We start from the raw sequence: 18270 nt of genomic DNA on the forward strand, positions 1-18270 counted from the left end.
GCCTTGCTTCTGCTGTGGATCAACTCCTGCCCCTTTTACCTACCTACTCCCTCCCTGAACCTAAAATTCCCAAACCTACCCATTGCTTCCTGAAACCTGTTATTCCCTATTATCCAATCCAGCCTGCACCTGAGTTCCAGCCTTTGTCATAGAAATTCCAGATTACCCTGTTTAGCCCTCGTCTCTGCATTACCTGACTTCCATTCAGCCATTGTCACATTCCAGTCCAGAGTCAAGTTCCAAGCTCATCAGTTCAGTCCACGTTGTTCCAGTCCAGAGTCAAGTTCCAAGCTCATCAGTTCAGTCCACGTTGTTCAAGTCCAGAGTCAAGTTCTTAGTTCATCAGTTCAATTCAACAAGTCTTCCTGCCGGTCCCAGTCTGGTTCCTCCAGCTCCTGTCACTTATCATCAAAGGCAGTTTTCACTGCTACACAAGTCTTGTAAATAGAGCTATCTACATCACCCATGGTTCCGGTCCAGCCGGCCTCCAGAGAATCCAGTTCATCACCTGAGACAGGTAACTCACAAGCACCAATCATGACACACTGTATATAAAAAGCTAAAGCTGGCCACATACTAGACCAACTTACATCCAACCATCCAACTAGTTGATTGGTTGGAATGAAAATCTGGTAAGGGATGAAAGCAAATGACAATCAGTAATTTGCTCCCAAACGCCGGAAAATGGACTAAAAACTGTTGTTTGAACAAATTGTTTTGATCAAACATTTAACAAACTTGTCTGAACAACCATTTTCATCTGTTTTCTGGCATTTAGGAGCAAATTGCTGATCATCAGTTACTCCCATACGTTACCAGATTTTCATTCCAACCAATAAACTAGTTGGCTGGTTGGATGAAAGTTGGTCTAGTGTGTGGCCAGCTTTACGCTGCTCCACACCTCTATGGGGGGAATCCAAGTGTGTTGCTCGCCAGCGGCCACTAGGTGGTGCCCGACAGAGTCATTTAATTGTTGCCCCGTTCGGATGCACACAATTGCCAACACTGACATTTCCAGGGCCAGATTAAGGTCTGTGGGGGCCCCTGGGCAACAAACTTGTGGGGGCCAATCAATAAAATTATCCACAGTATATATGTATATAGATATATTACAACAGATGCATGCATATATATACATGAGTGTGCATATATATATATATATATATATATATATATATATATGAGTGTGCGTGTGTATATATATATATGTGAACGTGTAAATATATATATATATATATATATATATATGTGTGTGTGTGTACAGTGGGCCTGATTCAGAGGCGTGCGCTCTGAATCAGGGTGGGCACTGTTTTTTTTAGTTGCGGCCTCCTGGCCGCTCGCATAGCTGTGGGTGACCAGGATGATGGTCGCGATGGTCAAGACCATCGCGACCATCGGGCTTGCGACGAGACCCTTGTGGTAGGGTCTCGTCTGCCGCAAGCCTCAGACAGCTTCTGGCTCTAATAGAGCCGGAAGCTCTCTCACTGGTGATGTCAGTGAGGCCGCCCACAAACGGCAGGCGTTCGCTTGGGAACGCCTCCATTTGTGAAGCCCCCCCCCCGGCCATGCCTACAAAACATGGCAAGCTGTCGACCAACATCGACAGCCGCCCCTTTTGTAGTGAGCCAGAGAGAGAGTGCTTTTTGCGCTCGCTCCAGGGCTCGTGCGTGCGCACTGGGCCACCATCGACCCGCTTGTGAGCGCTATGCGCTTGGGAGCGGGTTTGAATCAGGCCCAGTGTGTGTAAATGATATAGCTATATATATATATATTAGGGATGTGCAGGCTCGGATAGGTTCGAGTTTGCACGTGGAGTTCGGATTTTTCCCTCCAAAAAAACGGAACTCAGAACGAGGCAAAACGTCATCTTACATGGACGAACATCATCATTCCTGGACAAAAGACCAGGAATGATTATTTCGTCCATGTAAGATGACGTTTTGCCTCGTTCTGAGTTCCGTTTTTTTGGAGGGAAAAATCCGAACTCCACGTGCAAACTCGAACCTATCCGAGCCTGCACATCCCTAATATATATATATATATATATATATATATACATCTATACAAATGCAAGAATAAGGGCACTCTCTCCATCAGTACAAAATCCACCACCTCAAAGATCTTTTACACTTATACTGTGTATGTGTATATATATATATATATATACATACACATACAGACAGTATGTATATATATATATATATATATATACATATATATATATATACAGTACATACATACAAACTTGCAAATGCACATATAAAATATTTATAATATTGTGTGTGGTGGGACAGCGGGCTACCTTTCCATTAGCTCTCATGCTGACTGCTCTTCCGCTCCACGGCCCGCCTGGGGAAAAGCTGAGGCAGCTGCTATGCCTCGCATGCAATGCAGGCAGCATGGGCTCTTCTCCGAGACCAGTCTCAGTCTTGCGAGATTTGACATCATAATCTCACGAGACTGTGGCTGTCACTGTAGTGAATCACTCTCCTCGGCAGCCGCTGTACAAGGGAACAGCTGAGCTGCCGAGGACCACACCGGTTTTAGTAAGTAGAAGCGCCTGGAGATCGGGGACAGTGTGTGGGGGCCCCCTATGTGTGGAGGCCCCGGGATGACTGCCCCTGTTGCCCTGCCTTTAATCCGGCCATGGACATTTCTACACTCAGCCTCCCAACCTGGCGACCTATATATAGTGCAGTCCACGCTCACAGGAGAAGGAAAAATACCACTAGCTGCTACCTCAGGGGGTGTCCTCACCCCCTGACAATTGGTGGCAAACCATTGATAGAGGTTAACCATCGATTGTCTATGTCCAGCTCTACTGTTATGCTGGGAATCACTGAGCGATGTGTACCAGTATTTTGGACCAACATATCGTACCTTGGGTACACATTAGAACGACGGAACGATCCCATACCTGCAACTTGGCCGCATGCGATATCGTCTGGTTGGATGTGCAACACAGCTGACTGGACGATACCGCATGTGACCACGGGAGCGCGTATTGGCCGTATACACTGAGCAAGGTGGCCGATGTCATTCCGATTCAGCTGGAAACGACATATTGTGCCGACATCATCTCGGTGTGTACCCAGCTTAAGACAGAAGCCGCCTTACTAGTCACCATTACGACAGCAGCCATTGGCAGCTGGCATGTTGGTGCAGCTATCTTTGGTGTAGTAAATTAAAAAAATACCTACCACTTATGTAACTCCGCAGCCTATGTTTAATAAAGAGGAGGGTACTTGTGTACTTTACGGACTCATTGTAGAGAGAACCCAAGTGTCCTACACTCATTATTATTATTAATCATGGCAATGTCTAAATCCCCTTCACGGAGAGGACCCTGACGTCATCAGCCAGTTCCCTACCATCTAAGAGGGCACAGAGGGGGAATATAACCTTGTGAGGAGCGGAGCGAACCACCGAAGCCTGAAGCGTGGCAAGCACAGCGAACCCGCGAGGGGACAACTTTCTTCTTTAGGTGGGCACAACTTTCGGTACTTGTGTACGTAAAGTACACAAGTACCATTTAAAATATTCATTGGGTTGTCTCTGCATCTGCAATGAGTCCGTAAAGTACACAAGTACCAAGAGGAGTTATTTCTGTGGTATATAAACTTGCTATTTTGTGTGGTAAAACCTGGTCTGGCCATCCCTGTAGTGTGGCCTCAGACACAGTACAGTACATTGGCAGTGTGAATTCCCTTGGCAGCAGCTCCCACCATTATACACCCTTTTACACCATTTTAACATGATGATGATGATGACCATGATTGAATCGCTTCCTGTTGTACCGGGCGGCGACAGAAACTACAAGTCCCGGCAGCCCTGCCTGTAGCGCCGTGTACCGCCCATAGAAGGCTGTGCGCAGCTTATGCTGGCGGAGAGGGCGGCGGCGGGAGTCGTTATCAGCAGCAGCGGCGGGACCCTACGGACCACGGGAGGGGTGAGAGTAGAGCCCAGGCCTTGCCTTTACTACACCTGTATTAGAGCTTAGGATCGGGGAAGTGTAATATATTCACGGGACGTGTGGCCCAGCGGCAGCAGATCCCTCCCACAGGGACCATGGCGGGGCTCTGAGCCTCGTGTGAGCCTAGGCTGACTGGGTGGGGAACCGGGGTCGGGGCTGAGGTTTCCCGGGTCCTAGTATTTCGGGCAGTGGGGTATCGCTATGTCTCTTTGGTGCTGTCCGTGTCCGTGAGCGTGTGCTTGCTCTGTGCCCCTTAGGTGGGAATGAATGGGAAATGACTGTCCTGTCCTGGGGGTGACAAAGAAGTTACTCATGCGGCCCGTCCGGGCTGTCATACAGAAGTTACATAGAAGTGCTGGAGATGTGTGTTGCGCTTAGAAATTCTTATTTAAAATGGATTAAAAACCCCTATGACTAAGCAGTACTACATCAGGCAGCGCCCAGGCTTGTCTGACCCTATCTGTAATATAAATATATAGACTCTCCTTACCATTGGTATGGCGTGTGGAATGTGAAAGCAGTTCATAGTGCATTGTGCTATCAGTGTTGCCTCTCTCTAGTGACTACAAGGATTTATGAACTTGCATATAGAATGTCCCTATGTTTGTAGGCTAATGTCTCATTGCTTATATTTAGAAAGTAATGATGTAATTTTGTTTTGGAAGTTTTCTGTATTAGGTGGTGATGCAATTGTTTGTAGTTGCCCCTGCCTAAACTGCATGGGAGCTAATGAATTGTTTGCACTACAAGCCCCTTTCCCACGCGAGAATGCATGGGATTAGCCGTGTTAAGCCGCTTCTCCCATGCAAAGTACTGGGCTTCCTGCTGGAACGGCGCACTCGCAACCAGCCCCAAATTCTTAAGACCTCCACACACACAGCGATATAGCTTCCGACCGACTGGAACGATATTGCAGCTATATCGTTGTGTGTGGATATGGTATCGTCCGCTGCGCGCTCCAATAGGGTTGTCCGTCGCTCCTCCAGATCTTTCTGCATGCACGAGATCTGGAGGCGCGACGGACAATCCCATGCAGGTTCATAGGGAGGGGCATATCGGGCGGTCGGGTACCAAATCGCTGTGTGTGTGGGAGCCACCCGATATGTCAGCTGTCGCATCGTAGATCGCATCGCTGGGTAGACATCCGTACCGCGTGCAAGCAGAAATCCGCGAAAAGTGCAGCCTCGGCTGGTTGCACAAACAATAGTTCTGGTGCAATTTACATGGGAGATAGATGTGTCCTCAAATACGCCATGCTGCTCGAGTGTGCAGCGACAAGTGATATAGCGTCTTTATCGCCTGAAAATGTGTCAAAAGCACTTAATGAGACTGCACTGATTAATTTAATTTTCAACACTTGTATATCTGTGCGATTACAGTCTGAAAATGTATACAAAGCAGATGGCAGTTTGAAAAACTAGGCCCCAAACAGTACATAATTCAAAGAAAAAAGAGGTGCAAGATGGAATTGTCCTTGGGCCCTCCCACCCACCCTTATGTTGTATAAACAGGACATGCACACTTTAACAAACCAAACATTTCAGCGCCAGGGTCTGCCACACGACTGTGGCTGAAATGATTGGTTCGTTTGGGCCCCCACAAAACAAGCTGGCAATTAATCTGTCCCTGCACAAACTGGCTCTACGGATGCAAGATGTCGTCCTCATCCTCCTCATCCACCGATTCCTCACCCTCTTCAGTGTTGTGTTCATCCTCACAGAGTATTAATTCGTCCCCGCTGGAATCCACAACCACAGGTCCCTCTGTACGTTCTGGAGGCTGGTTCATTTTATGAACATCATCTTCTCCACTTTTTGTGGAAGCAACCTCCTACGCCTTTCGCTGACAAGGTTCCCGGCTGCACTAAACACTCTTTCGGAGTACACACTGGAGGGGGGGGGCAACTCAGGTAAAATAGAGCCAGTTTGTACAGGGACCTCCAAATTGCTTCTTTTTCCTGCCAGTACAGGTATGGACTGTCTGACATGCCTACTTGGATGCTGTCACCGATGTAATCCTTTAACAGACAGACGCACGCTTGTCGCTGCTGCTTTGAGGATGCAAGTGCGGCTACAGCCCACACAATTCACAAAGACAGAAAAAAGAAGAATATCTTTATTGTTTGTGGAGCGCACTTTGAGGGTTACACCACCCTTTAACAGACAGACGCACGCTTGTCGCTGCTGCTTTGAGGATGCAGGTGGAATCTAGACGGGATTTGGAACCGGGGACACACTACGTCCATCAATTTTCTAAATCCCACTGCACTAATGGCGGATACCGGACGCACGTCTAACACCAACATAGCAGTCAAGGCCTCAGTTATACGTTTTGCTTCAGGATGACTGCTGTCGTACTTCATCCTCATCGCTAGGAACTGTTGGAGGGTCAATTGTTTAGTAAAAGTAGTGGTGTTCCTACTTCCTCTCTGGGATGATGAACAACTCCCAGCAGCAGCAACAGCACTAGGAGGAAGTGGTTCTTGATCTTTCCCTATTTTATTTTTATCGGAGAAAGTTTGGTCCTCCATTTGTTATATTGATATATACGTGCGGCTAAGGCGCACACAAACACAGAAAATATTTTTTTTATTTTTGCTGGAGAGTAGTGCAGTTTGTGGGTTACACCACCCTTTAAGAAATGAGCCAGCCGGCTCTTTACTTATGGGATACAGGCGCACGCTTGGCGCTGCTCCTTTGTTGATGCACGTGCAGCCACAGTGCACACAATTCACAAACAGAAAATATTTTTTTATTTGGTTTGGACTGGAGTGTACTTTGGGGGTTACAGCACCCTTTAACGGTTAAGCCAGCCGGCCCTTTACTTATGACACAGGCGCACGCTTGGCACTACTTTGTTGATGCACTTGCGGCTACTGCGCACACAATTCACAAACACAGAAAAAATATTATTTTTTTAGCACTTGGGGGGAGCACCCCTGATGGACAGAGCACCCCCTGGACAACACTACAGCACCCCTTTAGGACTGGGACACTGCACAGGACTTTGGAGTGGACACAGCCCCTATGGAGAACTGACTGCACAACACAGTCCAGCCAGCCCCTATGGACTTTGAAGTAGTGGACACAGCCCCTATGGACAACAACAGCACAGCACAACACTACTCTACACTACACTACACAACCCAGCCAGCACAGCCAGCCAGCCCTAACTCCCACCCTCCCTCTTCACTGTCCACAGCCAAGTGAGAAAATGGCGCCGACGCGGGTACCTTATATAGGATCCAAAACCCGCGAGACCCGGAAGGCGGGATGATGACGTTTTGCCTCGATTTCAGATCCGAGTCAGGCGGGAAAAGTCGAGCCTTACTCGGATCTGCCTCGGATCGGGGAGGGTTCGGATTTCAGAAATCCGAACCCGCTCACCCCTAATAAGGACACAATTGCGCAAACTATTATAACACCCCCATAGATTGCATTATTGTCAGTGAAAGTAAAGCATAGGGGAAGGTGTATCAAACCTTGGAGAGCGATAAGTACCAATCCGCTTCTAGGGCCTGATTCATTATGGATCGCGATCGCAGCTGCGATCACGCACGCAGTCCCACTGTGAAAATATGCTAATGTTTGCAATAGCAATGCTGTTGTAGCCTAACATAAGGATGCCCACTTCCCCCTTATACACATCCGTAATACATTGCAAGTCTGCGAAATATCGGTACCATCAAAGCCTCGCAGACACTTGCACAAGGTCAGACCTTTCTCAGAAATTGCTAATCTCATCGCACGCAGTGAAAGCCCAAGTTGCGTATGGCTGCACAGTGGCTACTTTATGCACGCCCCTGTAACGGCATTCAAATGCACTGACACTCCTGAATTTCACCCACCACCCCCAAACGAACTCTTCCTGTCAATCACTCTGCGATGGGTAGGCATAGTCACTGCGATCGCATGCGTAGAACGCAACAATCGTCTGTATGCGTGTGTATTCGCAGTTGCAATCGGTAATTTGTCAGGCCCCTAATTGCCAGTTTACAGGCTGTTTGTAAAATGACAGTTACAAGCTGATTGATTTGTACTTTCTCTCCACTTTCTCTTTCCAAGATTTGATATATCTCCCCCATATATGGGATATGAGGATCAATTCAGATGAACAGCTTTTTCTTTTTTAAATTCTGTTCTGCACACTTTCTGGCCTTCCCGATTTTGAGGGCTATGGGCATCTTTCTGCCAAGGATGGGAAAGTTTGTAGTTCTATCCAGTTTACAATTGATAGGATAAAAGGATTAAAAAAAATAGTTACCATACCATAGGGGCAAGAGTGCAATTGGTATGTGGCAACAAATGGGTATTTGTAGGAAGCCTAATGTGTCAAAGCACTAGGTATGCCGTCATAGTGATTTGGCTGTGCCTTCATTGTGACATGGCCACCTTGGAGCTTTGGGCTTATTTACATACTTTTGTTGGGCCATGGAATTACTTGTTTTCTACTTATTTTATAGTAGGGGTAAAAAAATTTTCCAATTTTTGACAAGAGTTTGTTTTATTATTTCTGAAAACTGATGCTGAATTGTCAACCTGCATGACGACCCCTAAAAATCACAGCTTTGATAAATACGAGAATAACTTTAAGTATACATAACACTTATGTTATTAACGCACAAAAAATGCTCAAATGTTGAATGTGCTTAAAAACCAAGTACTTTGCAGGTGTGTTTTTTTTTTTTTTTATAAATTTCTAGTTTAAATAGAATACTTGATGCTCCTCCCTAACCTTATTTAACCACAAACTTGACACATCCAACCCAAAGTCTTGTCGCATAGGGCTTGATTCAGCAGTGCACACAAGTGCACTGCTGAACGCAGATTCCCGATTACCGGGAATCTACGCATGCACAGGACCCATTCTGGGAGTGGGCTGCATGGGTCCAGCTCAATCACATTCAAGCCCTTGAATGCCTCTGCCTGATTTATAGGCAGAGTCATTTAAGGGGCGGTGCGGGGTGTGTCCGACTCATTTTCCGTGAGTGGCCAGCCCAGAGACTATGTGGATGTACGCAGTCTTCTGGGCTCGCAAGCCAGCTTACCCAGCTGTCCGGCCGCCCGGCACCATTGACCACCGTTGGTTGCAATGGTGATCCCAGCCTGCGACCTCCGTCGCAGTGCTTTGAACGCAAATGCAGCAGGGGGTGTCATACACCACCTGCTGCATTTGCATTATTGGAAGGATTGCAAAGCTACCTGTGTGCATCTTTGCAATTGCGATCCTTGCTGAATCAGGCCCATAGTTGGAATCTCTGTTCTAGTAGCGTTCCCGCTAGGCTGTTTTAGCGGGGCGCGGCGCCCTGCCCTCCTTCTGGAGCGCAAAAAGCACCTTGCCCTCCAGGAGGAGGGCAAAAAGCACCCTGCCCTCACAGCCTGTGGGTGCCGTTCTCACCCGCGGGACGCAGTGTCCCGCGGGTGGAGAAACATGCGGTATCCCGGTCACCGCCGGAGAATAGACGCCGGGCATCTATTCTCCCTTTCTGCAGCGCTTGGGGGCTGCTCGGCATGTCCGTAAGCGCCGGGCACGCCCCCAAGTATTACGATAAGGGGATGCGTCTTATAGACATGCCCCCTTTTCATGACCACGCCCCCTTTTCGGGCGCGCCTTAGGCGCGCGCATAAGGTTGCCCTTTCAAGCTCCGGCGCCCTGCCTGCCGCCGGAGCTATAGTGAACACTACCTAGCATGGGTTCAAATTACAGCATGACTAGTGCTACTAGATGGTGTAGCTATTTTGCATAACATGATTAAAGGTGCATACACACACAACAATTTTTTGAACGATTATCGTTAAACTATATCATTTAACGATAATCATTTGAAAAAATCATTCATTTTCTTAGTCAAACGATGAACGATTGTTGTTCATGCGTGTTCACGTTTGTAGTTTGTAGTTCAGTCAGACTTGTCAACTCAATGATTTTCATTAAGTTAATATGCAAAAATCGTTTGTAGTTCATAAAAATCGTTCATTACATTTAAATGAACATAGTAAATAAACAACTTTAGTAAACTCTTTTAGTTCATTTTTTTTCAAGGTAATGAACGATTTTAGTAAACGATTTTTTAACTCAATCGTTGTGTGTGTATGCAGCTTTAGAAGCAAATGCAGACACTTGGATAGTCCCATTCCAGAGATAAATGCACATTCCAAATGTCCCTTACTACTTGCACAACTCTTTTATTCCGCTTCATACATTATACACATGAAACTGATTATCTAGCATAGAGGGGGAAAAAAAAAGTAATGTAGATTGTGTATCTATAGAAGTCTGCAGTGCGTCTGTTGCTAGAGGTAAAAAGTTGCTAAGGGTGCTGGTGGAAGCCTTGCTCCTTAATTTGTTATATTTGTTGCTATGGGGACAGTCATGAGCGTTGCCATTTAAGGGAAATGTTGTTAGAGAAGTACTAAAGACCTAAATGTGATATATTGTCATAGTAATAATGGCACTGGTGGAGAAATGGGCACATGAGGCTTATGTACACTGAAGTGTTCTGGTGACGTATGTATTTGCACCTTTCCTCAAGTATCTGTACATAATTAACAAACGCCCCATTATTATGCTCATCCTACGTTCGTCCCTTCCCTCCTTCCACCTCACAGGCAAGTGTAAAGCCGGGTGAACCCAGCGACGGCACAATATATTGGGTGGTCAGTACACACTGCAGGATCTGGTATATGAATATAACGTTCCCCCCCCCCGCTGCATCCAAGAGCGTGGTGGTGTTTGCCGTATCTTCAGATTGGCCTGCAGTGCAGGCAGATTTGAAGATATGACCAACGATCATGGGAGTGTGCAATAGTATGTACACACTGGATGATTTGTCAATACGATTCGTCTAAAATCGTCAAATCGTCCAATTTATTGTCTAATGTGTACCCAGCATAAGTGACAGATTCATGCACATCCTCATTTGCGTAGCCTGTTCTCTGAGCTTATGCTAAATGACTTTACATAATTACATTGCTTTAACTAGCGTAACTCCACATCAACCTGATTGAGGGTTGAATACAACATTGTATAAATCACTGTGACACTTTATTAGGGGCATGTTTTGGGCACATGGTTCTATATAATTTGGGGAGGGATGGGTATGTGCCTGCAAAGAAAGGGATAAAAATGTGTGTATGTATATATACATACCTATATGTTGGACCAGTACTCAATATATTAGTCCCGTTGCCTGTGTGCCTTTGCAGGGGAGTGGATAGTATAGATAATTGTAAAGAACACAGCACTACAGGACTTAAGCAAAATATTATTTATTACAAATAACATTTTGCTGCAGCCCGGCAGGGGTGAAGGTTCCCGACTGCTAATTTCGGTACGTATCGCTAACCTAATTCCCAACCCTATCCCTCCTTTAGGGGTGCCTTACCCTAACTCCCCCTTCCCCGCAGCCTAAACCTAAATCTCCCGGTGGGTGCCTAACCCTAACCTCCCCACGGGGGTGCCTAGACTAACCCTCCCGGGGGGCTGCCTAACCCCAAGTCCCTCCCGGGAGCCCCTAACCTCCCCTCCGTGCGCTTGATTTCGACGCCGCCATTAGACCTTGGCCGGGTTTAGACAGTCGGAATGCCGACGGTCGCCATTTAGACCGTCAGCACCCCGACTGCATACCCTAAAAGGGGTCATGGCCAATGAAAAGGGGGTGTGTCTTTATGACTCATCCCTCTTTCTGTCACTCTTGGGGGCGTGCCTGGCACTTACGGACATGCCGGGCAGCCCCCAAGTGCTGCGGTCACTGTGAATGGATGCCCGGCATTAGTTCACCGGCGGTGACCCCTGCTCTGCCGTTACCCCAACCCGCGGGACAGTGCAGCCCGCAGGTGGAGGACAGAACCCGCAGGCTGTTTCAGCGGGGCGCCGCGAGCTTTCTGCCCTTCAGAAATGGGGCGCGGAGCTCCGCTGAAACAGCCTTGCGGGAACGCTAATTTTTATATTGCGCAGTGCAAAGTGAAATTGATCCAAAGCGACTTGCGTGTGAACAATAGATATATGAAAGTGCAACTGCTGTGCAATACATAAATATATAAAAACACTACCTATTTTTGTATAATACAATGGATATCTGAAAGTGCAACTGTTGTGCGTGACAGTGCAAATGCTATGCAACACATTTGAAACGTTCCTACTTTTGCTTAAGATAAAGTGCAGGTGCCTGTGCAAAGCATAAATGGTCACCAAAATAAGTTTTATATTAAAAATATATAATCTATTAAAAAATAGCAAACTTGTCCCTTCCAAGGGAAATCAAGTTTCGTAATTGTATTGAAAATAACACAGTGCATATATTACAAAATAGAAAAAAAAGGGGGGGTCGGGGGAATATATTTTTTTAAATATAAAATAAATCTTAGGAAAAAGGTATAGTTTATCTGAGTTCAAGAAAGAAATCAGTAGTTCATGTGGCAAGTACAGGTGCTCCCAAATCGTTTTGTCCGGCAAGGACTTCATCAAGGGGATGCTGCTCCATTGGGGTATCTCTTTATTTATACCCCTTTGATGGGGACACATTAGGATTAATGGGCCTTACTTCCAGATTCTCGCCTACTTTAGACTCCTTCCCCCTTAGAGAATGAACAAATAACTTACTGGGGGCAACATCTTGATACTATATACATTGATTTCCTGTTGATATTAGACAGACTAAAGAAAGGAGCTATTTGCTGGGTGGTTGTTTTTTATAATTTTTTGATCATTGAATCGACTATTAAAAGATCAGACATTAATTACGAATATCGCAATACACACATCACTTGTGAGGTTGTACATTACTTGATTTAGAGAATCGTCTAGATTACAGTCAAACCATGACTACATGTGTAGACACCGATTTTGAGATTTACCCGTGAAGAAGTCTCGGAATGATACAAAACGGGTAGGGTTTATATGAAAGTGGACACTACACTTCAGCATTCCCTCGTTTGGAAGGTGTAGAGAAATCAATTTTTATCTTTAAAGTGGATGTTTATATACTACCAAATCTGTGTAAGATATTTGTCCATCTGATACTTTTTTATTTTAATAAAGGCATATTTTAATTTTTATGAAATTTCTATTAATGTTGGCCTCGGGCCTATTTCTTGGGTGTTTTCTGGTATGAGGATATCTTATGTAGAGCCTCGAGGAGGATTTAGAACGAGCTCAATTTTATGGACTAATTGATCAATATTGAGAACAAGCGGGAATATCGGCGAAATTGACTCTTCAAAAGAAAAGAATCGGAACCTATAAGCCTCAGAGGGACTATATTACATCGCATAAGGAATATGTTTCTATTTTAACTTAAAATTGGGTCCAATTGAAGTGCCCCATTAGTGTTCACTCTAGCTCCGGTGGCAGGCAGGGCGCCGGAGCTAGAGAGGGCAGCTTTGTGCGTGCGCTGAAGGCGCGTGCCCGAAAAGAGGGCGTGGCCATAACAAGGGGGCATGTCTATAAGACACGTCCCCTTTTTCGTCACTCTTGGGGGCGTGCCCGGCACTTACCGACACGCCGGGCAGCCCCCAAGCGCTGCAGACAGGGAGAATAGATGCCGGGCGCATGCGCCCGGCATCTATTCTCCGGCGGTGACCAGGTCACCGCACATTTCTCCACCCGCGGGACACTGCGTCCCGCGGGTGAAGACGGCACCCGCAGGCTGTGAGGGCAGGGTGCTTTTTGCCCTCCAGAAGGAGGGCAGGGCTCCGCGCCCCGCTAAAACAGCCTAGCGGGAACGCTACCCCATGAGTAATAAAGTTATTTAATTTCTAGATCAGTCCTACAAACAGAGGACTTACTGAAGGGTGCAGCTGTATCTAATTTGAATAGTGCAGGTTAGGTTTTTTTCTGTGTAATATATACATATAAACACACAGTTCTTAGGATGCAGGCACTCCCTCAGACCGATCCTTTGGCCGTAGTTGTCACTTGGCAAGGCAGACAGCAAGACCGATAAGTGGCACTCTTCGGGCTTAGCAATATTAATGTCTGCCCTGGGTACGCGATCTTGGTCCGGCATCTCTTTCGCCTGCAGTCCCCGCTTGGTCTTTGACGTCACTTCCGCCCTCATTGGAGGACTGTGTATGTATGTATTTGTGTGTGTGTGTGTGTGTATATATATATGTGTGTGTGTGTGTGTGTGTGTGTGTATATATACACATACACACACACACAGGTCAAAAAAATATTTGGACAGCCACCGATTGTGCAAGTTGTTGCACTTCAAAAGATGAGAGGTCTGTAATTTCCATCATAGGTACACTTTAACTGTGAGAGACAGAATCTGAACAAAAAATTCTGGAGATCACATTGTATGATTTTTAAACAATTTATTTGTATATTCTTGTGGAAAATAAATATTTGGACACCTACCAACCAGCAAGAATTCTGGCTTTCACAGACCTGTTACTTCTTCTGTAGGAAGCTCATCTATCCTCCACTCGTTACCTGTATTAATTGCACCTGTTTGAACTGGTTAACTGTATAAAAGACACCTGTTCACACCCTCAAACAGTCAGACTGCAACCTCTCCACCATGGCCAAGACCAGAGAGCCATCTAAGGACACCAGGGACAAAATTGTAGACCTGCACAAGGCTGGGATGAGCTACTCGACAATAGGCAAGCAGCTTGGTGAGAAGAGATCAACTGTTGGCGCAATTATTAAAAAATGGAAGAAATACAAAATCACTGACAATCTCCCTCGACCAGGGGCTCCATGCAAGATCTCACCTCGTGGGGTAGCAATGATCTTGAGAACGGTGAGGGATCAGCCCAGAACTACACGGGGGGACCTGGTCAATGACCTCAAGAGAGCTGCGACCACAGTCACAAAGGTTACCATTAGTAACACACTACGTCGTCATGGATTCTAATCCTACAATGCCCGAAAGGTCCCCCTGCTTAAGCTAGCACATGTCCAGGCCCGTCTAAAGTTTGCCCGTGACTATCTGGATGATCCAGAGGAGGATTGGGAGAATGTCATGTGGTCAGATGAGACCAAAATAGAACTTTTTGGTATAAACTCCACATGCCGTGTTTGGAGGGAGAAGAATGATGAGTGGCATCCCAAAAACACCATACCCACTGTGAAGCATGGGGGTGGAAACATCATGCTTTGGGGATGCTTTTCTGCAAAGGGGCAAAGGGGACAGGACGACTGATCCGTATTATGGAGAGGATGAATGGGGACATGTATCGTGACATTTTGGGGAAAAATCTCCTTCCCTCAGAGCATTGAAGATGCAACGTGGCTGGGTCTTCCAACATGACAATGATCCCGAACACACCACCCGGGCAACTAAGGGGTGGCTCTGTAAGAAGCATTTCAAGGTCCTGGATTGGCCTAGCCAGTCTCCAGACCTCAACCCAATAGAAAATCTGTGGAGGGAGTTGAAAGTCCGTGTTGCCCGGCGACAGCCCTAAAACATGACACATCTAGAGATGATCTGCATTGAAGAGTGGGCCAAAATACCTGCTGCAGTGTGTACAAACCTGGTCAACTACAGGAAACGTTTGACCTCTGTATTTGCCAACCGAGGTTGCTTTACAAAGTATTGAGTTAAACTTTTTGATTGTCCAAATATTTATTTTCCGCAAGAATATACAAATAAATTATTTAAAAATCATACAATGTGATTTCTGGAATTTTTTGTTCTGATTATGTCTCACAGTTGAAGTGTACCTATGATGGAGATGTGCGTGTGCGTGTATGTATATGTATATTTATATATATATATATATATTAGTGTGTTTTTTTTTTTTTCCTTGAGAGATTTTAAAACAAAATGTACACCTCATTGAATAAAAACCGAAGAACTCTGGGTTCATATGAAAGCAGTTGCTTACATATAAGGACAGTGTCTAATAGTATTTTTTTTTCTACTATGTTCTACACAGTAAAACATTTTTAAAAAAAATAAGACTTATTCTTGTGAGATCTTGTATATGGGTGTTGGAAATTGCTTTAGGTCTACATTCTTGCATATTTTATATTAAAACAGTTGATTCTCTTTTCATGCATTCATGTGATTTAATAAGAGTATGTTGAACTAGTATTTTGGACCTGTCTTACATCGGGTTGCTAGTTTTTGGGCCCTGCATTGTTTCTTTCCCCGTCTCTCATCTTTGTTCCACTCATCCCCCCCCCCCAACCCCCTCACCTCTCTCATTTCTGTCCATCTTACCTTCTCCCCCAAAACCCTGTCTCATTTTGTCTCCCTGACTCCTCCGCCTCCCTGTATCTAATCTTTGTCCCACTCATCCCCCTGTCTCCATGTCTCTCTCTTCTTTTGTCCTCATCCTCACATCTCCCTGTTTTTCATCTGTTCCCCTCACATTCCTCCCTGTCTCTCATCCTTGTCCCACTGAATCTCCCCATCTCTTTCATATCTATCCCCACCCCTTGCTCCCTCTTTCCCTTGTTTCTCCCCACCCTCTCCCCCTGGAAAATAAGGCACAAGTTGGGATGTTACCTACTGCATTGAATGTGGATGTGATTTGAGCCTGTCTCTTGTCTGTTACCATGGACAAATCTGTCCAGATTATGCTGGTCGTATTCATTTAAGTAGCTGTGCCTTCCATTATGTACTCCCGATACCCATGTGACACCGTAAACCGAGGAATGTTGAATGTCTCCACAACTTCAGAAATGGAATGTCCCATCCGTCGGACACGACGGATCATGCAAAGTTGGACAATTCACGTCCCCTTGCCATGAACAGCCTAGCTGGTGTTCAAACGGACTCACAAGATGCCAGATTACAACTGAATTAGGTTAGGGCATTTCCAAGACATCACAGTATGGTGACCCCAACTACCTTTACATACTGCTATCCCATGACTTTTGGCACTTTAGTATGGGTGTGTTTCTTTCTCTCATATTTTAAATCCAATGAAAGGGGATGGCCAGGATTATAGGTTTATTTTAATTTTTCTACTTCAGGGTTCATAGGGTATCCACAGGATAGCTTGGGGTATATTCGATGGCGGCAGACATCGGGCACTTTCAGAGTTAAGTTTTGAGCCTCCCAGGATGCACTGGGGTCCCTCTCCTATACCCCGGCCCCGAGCCAAGGCATCTCAGTTTCGTAGGTGCCCGGCTCACAGTCGGATCACCTTTTCAGAGGGTGGCTGCTGAACAGCCCCTGAAGTTCTTTTTGACAAGGCAGCTTTGCTGTGCTGCTATGAGCGGACAGCAGGGACAAGCTAATTAGAGGTCCCTGCTGCCTCTCCTTCACCCCGCTGGGCCAGGATGCCGGTACTGATCCGGGGATCCTGGCGGATATCGGGTCTCAGCTAGCAAGGACCCCAGGACATCCAGACTGTGGCCAGATTCAAGGGGACTCAGGAAAGCGGTGGGTACCCGCCGTTTCACAGTCTTATTTTGTCCTTAGGCAGGGGGCTCCCTAGGGACAGGCTACGCGTGGAGCCAGGTACTGATCCTGTGCATCCACTAGACCACTAGGGACAGCGGGCTGCAGCGGTTAGGATACGCTCCAGCGTCCCAGGGGTTATTAGCATGCCAGGGGAGCGCTCCTACACTGTCTCTCAGCAAGCGCCTCCCCCGCTGCACAGTGCCTTTCCACAGCGGTCTGGCGGGCACCGTCAGCGCTCCTCCCCCGGGCCCACCTCCACTCAGCTCCTCAGCGGCCATTTTCAACAAAGTGGCAAATGCTGCTGGATTTTGATACAGGTGGCATCGTGGTCCGGGTCCCACGCATACCTCTCCTCCGATAAGGTCAGCGTATACAGCACTGTTTCCTACCAGGCTCTGTGTCTGCATATAAATAGAAGAGTTGTCATCCTAGGTTGCTGCAATCATGAGTTGCTATTTCTGTGTCTGCGTAATTGATCATAGTGCTTGTAGTGCAGGTTATTTATTTCTGCATTGTATGTGACTATATGCTAGCGCTGTCTGACTGTACTTTCACTTCTGACTGTCGGCCATTTTACTATCCCTTTCTTTTCTCTGCTAAAGCCCTTGCGGTGCGGTGTTGCAGGGTGTTTATTACCTCACAGTAAAAGTGTGGGGAGTCGCATACACTCTGCTTCTGCAAGAATTTACCAGATTGTGGCATACTTTCTTTGAATGGTGTCGCCCTGGAGGCTATGATCCTCAGGTGTTTTGGCTTTCCAACAGGCGGGCTTAGATCACAGTCTTCGCCTTGCTTCCCTGAAGGTGCAAGTTTCTGCCCTGTCATTGTGGTTTCAGCATAGGATTGCTACTCTTCCTGATGTCCACACCTTTATGCAAGGTGTACTTCGCATTCAGCCTTTCTTTGTTCCACCAGTGGCTCCTTGGGATTTGGC

General features: G+C 46.4%; 1 protein-coding gene across 2 annotated transcripts in view; it reads left to right on the forward strand.

Moving 5' to 3' along the window:
* The first annotated feature begins 3802 nt into the window (after positions 1 to 3802).
* NUTF2 (nuclear transport factor 2) overlaps positions 3803 to 18270 on the forward strand; it is a 66924-nt gene continuing 52456 nt past the window's right edge. The window contains exon 1 of one of the 2 annotated variants that reach the window (XM_088471942.1): positions 3803 to 3949. The gene's annotated coding sequence lies outside the window, so the exon portion shown is untranslated. The remainder of the gene's footprint in view (positions 3950 to 18270) is intronic. The other variant, XM_088471940.1, reaches the window with a different exon arrangement.

This window comes from Taudactylus pleione, unplaced genomic scaffold, assembly GCF_031769625.1.
Source record: "Taudactylus pleione unplaced genomic scaffold, aTauple2 ptg000117l, whole genome shotgun sequence".
Lineage (NCBI taxonomy): Eukaryota > Metazoa > Chordata > Amphibia > Anura > Myobatrachidae > Taudactylus > Taudactylus pleione.